The sequence below is a fragment of the Grammomys surdaster genome, unplaced genomic scaffold (genome assembly GCF_004785775.1).
Source record: "Grammomys surdaster isolate TR1022 unplaced genomic scaffold, NIH_TR_1.0 242, whole genome shotgun sequence".
NCBI lineage: Eukaryota > Metazoa > Chordata > Mammalia > Rodentia > Muridae > Grammomys > Grammomys surdaster.
In genome coordinates this window covers 2,407,051-2,413,050 of record NW_021604687.1, presented here as the reverse complement: position 1 = coordinate 2,413,050, position 6,000 = coordinate 2,407,051, and the positions used below count along the sequence as shown (strand labels likewise).

Here is a 6,000-nt window from a genome sequence, read left to right as displayed (position 1 = left end):
CCTCTCCACATACAGATCTCATCACTTTAATTTGTAAGTTACTTGGGCTTTGGAAGTCAGTCACTACACCCAAGCAAGGGCTTATCATGGTTTGAGAAGGGGAAAAAGGTGAGGTTTTCTGTTTATATATATATATAAAATTTAAAATGGCACAGCAGAAGGGTATGCAATCTAGAAGAGCAAGCCCTTACTTAAGCAGTAGCTTATGATAAACTTCTTTAGGAATTTATCATTTCTATCACTAATAACACAGGAGAAATGTACTATGCCACCTTCTAGTAATGGCTGAGGCAATACAATGCAAAGACATCACAATTAGTTCACTTCATACAACTAGACAAACCGACACGTAACTAATTTTCTTTTGATTACCAAGAGATGGCTCAGCGGTTAAGAGCACTGACTGCTCTTCCAGAGGTCCTGAGTTCAAATCCCAGCAGCCACATGGTGGCTCACAACCACCCATAATGAGATTGGATGCCCTCTTCTGGTGTGTCTGAAGACAGCTACAGTGTACTCATATATAATAAATAAATAAATGAACCTTTAAAAAAAATACAGAATTTTAATCCCATAGCTTAACAATTAAGGGTCATACAACACATACCTAGCACGTCAGTCTAATGTACACAGCTATTATCAGTTACACAAGATATGACCTAACAGATGCTAGGAACTTCTTAAACTAGTTTTTACAAGTATTCATTTTCATTTTGAACATTGAAGTCATCATACATACAGGGCAAAGTCAGAGCTTTTATATTTGTGTTTATTCTTCATTTAACTTTTAAAACACTACTATAGTTGAATATTAAAACAAAAACAATAGCCAAGTAGTGAGCATATTATGATTACAGTCCTTCCCACATTCACTACTGCATACAGAATGTCAAAGAATGACTGGCCCATTAAGAGGTCTGACACTGAAAGCCACCTCTGGGGTGATGTTCATCATCCTCATACGCTTCTCCATTATAATGACACCGTCATTCCTGATTTGGATCAAAGTCCACCAGTTCTACCTGATCCATTTCATCAGTCTCTTCTACTTCCTTCCTTTCAGGAAGGAGTTTTTCCAGCAAAGAGAGTTTATCAGGAGAGAGAAAGCCATTTTCAGGAAAGTTTACCTTAAACTCAGTGATTAGACGTCCCTTTTCATATGGACGATGATATATTGGCATGCCTTCACTTAGCACACATTTTATATCCCCATGCTTGACAATCTGACCTGGATGAGAGGTGATGACTATGGTTCGGTTGTCAAGTGTAGATATTGGCTTTTGGAAGCCACACAATGCTTCAACCAGCTGTATGTCCATACACATGAAAAGGTCTCCTCGCCTTGTAAAAACAGCATGGTCCTTCTGATCTAACACAATGATAATATCTCCTGGCTCCAGTCCTGGTTCTTGGTCTCCTTCACCGTGGAATGTTATCTTCTGACCATCTTTCATGCCTTTATCAATATGAACTTCTAAAATTTTCTTCTCTCGAACTATCTTTCTTCCACTGCAGCTTTTACATCTGTCTTTAGGACTGATGCGTTCTCCATGACCCTGGCACTCCATGCACACTGACTGAATTTGCTGAACCATTCCTGGTCCAATCTGATGAATCCTTATCTGCATGCCTGTCCCCTGGCAGTTGGGACAGCACTCTACTGCTCCTTTCTTACCACCTCAGCCTTCATATTTGTCACAAATCATATTGTTTTGCAGAGCCAGTTTTCTTGTTGCACCATTATATAAGTCTTCTAAGGTCACTGAGAGCTGATGAACAACATTCTTACCTCTTCTTTGTCTTTGCATTCTTCCTCCTCCTCCAAAGAACATATCAAAGATATCCATGGGCGAGCCAAAACCACCACCTGCTCTGCCCTCTTTAATTGCCTGCTCACCTCCTTTATCATATAATTCTCTTTTTTTGGAATCAGCAAGAACTTCATAAGCTTGAGAAATCTGTTTAAACTTTTCTCCTTCATTTGGATTCTTATCAGGGTGGTACTTCAAGGCCAATTTTCTATAAGCCTTTTTCAATTCTTCCTGGGTGGCATTGGGTTTGACCCCCAAAACATCATAGTAAGTGGTTTCTTTCACCATTTTTTACAGCCGATGGGCGGGCCGGCGCCGGAAAGCGGAAAGAAGAGTATAGCACAGCGAAGCTCGGCCAGACACTCTCACACACACAAATCTTTTTTTTTTTAAATAATTTATTTATTTATTTATTTATTTATTTATTTATTTATTTATTTTTGAACATGAAATGCTTTTTTTATAGCATGTTTTACAAGGGGAGGGGGTAAGAGGGGCCAGGTGGTGGAAAAGTACAAAATCTTCTTGGCCTGTGCCTTGAAACATGTCATGGTCTATACGGTAAACTGCCTTGAATTATGATCTACCTGCTGTTCTTCAGAAGATATGGTACACTGCTTGAGTTATGGTCTCCCTGCTATTCTTAAGATGATATGGTACACTGCTTTGAGTCTATCTGCAGTTGCTAAGCAGGATCTTGCAGTTGCCAAGCTTCAGAGGACATTGTGCAGGTGGGGAAAGGTAGGGGGCGAGGGTAAGGGCGAGGGTCCTGGCTTCTGGCATCTCCCCCTTCTCTGTTTAGAGAAGGCATCTTATGATCAATCCCAACTATGTGAATTTTGAATTTGGATGTCTAATTATGGGGGGTCTTAGACAAGTTCACAACCCCAAAACACTGATGTGAGACGAGTCACATCGATGGTCGAAGGTTTTAGGCTGTCGACGATGGGCAACGTCAAGGGACTCCGAACACACACAAATCTTAAGAGGCTTCATGCTCACTTCCCTCACATCCCACTTGCTCAGCTCCATAAGATAATAAAAACATGTACCTCTTGTGCATCCCTCATTACCACCCCAGCTTTACAAACCATGGACATAAATTCCTGAGGCCTCAAATCTAATGCCTTATGGCAAATTGATGTCACCCACATTCCCCAATTTGGTAGACAAAAATATGTTTTTGTCACCCTAGATACTTACTCACATTTTATATGGGCTACAGCCCAGACAGGTGAAAACTCAAATAGGTTAATTTACCATATGCTCTCTACCTTTGCCATCATGGGCATTCCTCAACAGATAAAAACCAACAATGCCCCTGCCTTCACTAGCACTCAATTTAAAACCTTCTGCACATCATACGGGAATTCCCCACAACCCTCAGGGCCAAGGAATAATAGAAAGAACACACCAGACCCTGAAGGCCCAATTCCTGAAACAACAATCTACCACTTATCCCCCTAATGTACAATTAATGATGGCCCTGACAACCCTAAACATATTTAACATCTACAAAAACTCCAAACACCCTCCTATTTTCCTCCATTGGTACACACAAAAATTAGCTCCTCCTATCCTAGTACAATGGGAAGATCCTTTGGATGGAATTTGGAAGGGACCAGACCCCCTCCTTAAAATCGAGAGGGGTTTTGCTTGTGTTTTCCCACAGGACCAGACCAAGCCTATCTGGGTCCCTGCCCAAAATGTCCAACACCACCCCACCAACCAAGAAGATGGCCTGCCTCTCACTGACAGACCAAGAACCAAGGAGGGGGAGAAGAAGGCAGAGGAGATGCCATGCACAGAGGAACAGCAGGATATCCTGGAAGGACATCCATGACCTGGTGACAGCTGTCCAGGTCATGTGTCCTCCACAAGCCCCCCTCTCTTCTATTCTCTTGGCTGTTTTTGTCATCCTTCACGCTAACTCTGCTACTGCTCAGCCTCTCCCTAGCCTTCCCAACACCTACCATTGGAGATTCTATGCTAGGGAAACCTACAATGGACACGGACACAACAAAGTTATAGCCAAAACACAGGCAAATGCCTCCAGGAGGTCTCCACATATGGAGGTTGCAGATATTGGAGCTGCAGGATGAAATCCACCAGTCATGTTGGGACCATGCTCACCAACCTTAAAACTCATTTTCAGCTTTCTATCAGTGATCCATGGAATGAACGTTGGTGAACCAGATTCATGGATAAACTTTACCCCAATGTCTATGCTAGATACCCTGTAGCTGACCTACACATCTCCCGTGAACTTGTCCCTACCTCCAAATCCGCCTTTACCCATGCTAATATTATCCAACAGGAAAACCGGTCTCAGGAAGAACTACAAGCTACTCTCTCCTGGCTACAGTACATCCAATATGCAGTGGACCTCCTTCCCTTAACTACCCACCCCAATTCCTCCCAATGCTTTTTCTGTGCCTCTCTCTCCTGACCATTATTAACAGCTGTTCCCATTAACTTTTCCCATTATGACCTCCATGGACCCCTGCCCACGAGGAAAGCACAAGATGTTCCTCTCTTTGACCCACCCCAACCTCTTTGTCTTGTAGGATGCTCCTCAAAACCCCATCTCACATGTTCTCATGACATCACCATTACCAAATCAGTATGGGTTAACCCTCCTGCCCTTCTCTGGTGCAAAGGCACTATAGGTGCCTGTATTAACCCTCATTTTCAGGACTCCTACACCCCTGTGATTGTTGTCCCCCAAGTTTATCTCTACGAACCTGAAGAACTCGCCTTATAGATGAGAGGAACCTGAAAGAAGAGAGAGATCTTCATCCCTCTGCTCATTGGACTAGGCCTTGCTGCTTCACTTGGTACTACTGGAACTTCTTGAGCAGCCCTTGTCCAAACATAACATCTGGCTAGTGACTCCAGGACAAGCTTGACCAGGCAATGGCCTCTACTACAGACAGCCTTGAATCTCTTCAATGCCAGATAACCTCTTTAGCAGGAGTTGCTCTGCAAAACCGGAAGGCCCTGGACTTGTTGACTGCTGAACACAGAGGGACTTGTGTTTTGCTGGGGGAGGAATGTTGCTTCTATGTCAATGAATCTGGACTGGTAAAACAAAATGTACAAATGCTCAAAGAGCTCCGGGGGAACCTCTGGGCACGCTATACTCCCAACACCCCAACCCCTTGGTACTCTAACCCCTTGATGGCTTGGATTCTTCCCCTCCTTGGCCCCAAACTAGCCATTGGAGCCTTGCTTCTACTGGCATCCTGCTTCATTCAGTTTCTAAAGCAACAGATAAGTAGCATTGCAAAGGTAACTTCCAATCAGATCTTGGTTCAGTATCAAACTGTTCCCAACATAGGAGACCCTTAGTGTGATGACACCTCTCCTTTATAAAAGAAAAAGGGGGAGTTGTGGGGTGGTGGGCTGTGAGAAGCAGCTGGGTGCCTGGTTGAGCATAAGTCTTGAACCCAGGACCTTTATCAAGATGGCAGGTGTTTGGCTCTGCCCCCAGGCCCTGGTTCTTTTCATTCAGCTTTGGCCCTCCACAGCCCCTCCCACAGAGAGGTCTATGACCATCAGTCACGAGGAGCAGTGCCTCAGGCTCTCCCACATGTAGATGAGGTATCTCCAAGCTCTCAGACCAAGCCAATAGGCGTTATCTGCTGCCAGACCCTAACCCACCCCGAAACTGTATATAAGGGCTCTATTAAGGAGAAGTACAGTGGTGTTCGAGAATCATCCTGGTGTCCAAGAACCTCTGTCTCAAGAGCTGTAACACTTGGGGAGAGATCTTCTCTCCCAGAACCTTCCTGGGGCACCAAGTTGCTTCCTTGCTAGGTAGCTGGCTTACAGCACAGGTCAGGCCAGCTCAGTGCAGAGAGAAAGGTGTGCAGCACCTGGGAGTGACTGAGTGGTAACAGCAGATACTTGAGCAGAGACAGCAGCGGGGGCAGGCAATCAACCCTCCCTGCTTGCACTCTGTTCCGTTTGGCCCAGACCTCCCACACCAGGCTGGGCAGGAGACCAGACAGTGGAGTCACAGGCGGAGGCAGTGGCAGATTACAGTAGCAGACCCTCCCTGCTATCACTGTCCCCAGCTGGAAGATCCTCATGGGATACCCTCCGGAACAGGGGACCCACAGGCTCCCAATGGAGAGATAGGTTCACCAATCCACCTTTAAATTTTTTGACCCAGAATTATTTCTTT

At 44.7% G+C, this 6,000-nt stretch overlaps 1 protein-coding gene and 1 pseudogene across 3 annotated transcripts in view; both read right to left on the bottom strand.

Annotated features, from left to right (window-relative positions):
• The window catches only part of Nox4 (NADPH oxidase 4), a 140,308-nt gene that overhangs the window by 8,079 nt on the left and 126,229 nt on the right, over window positions 1-6,000 (bottom strand). The gene's annotated exons all lie outside the window — the stretch shown is intronic.
• LOC114627013 lies at window positions 749-2,119 on the bottom strand (annotated as a pseudogene).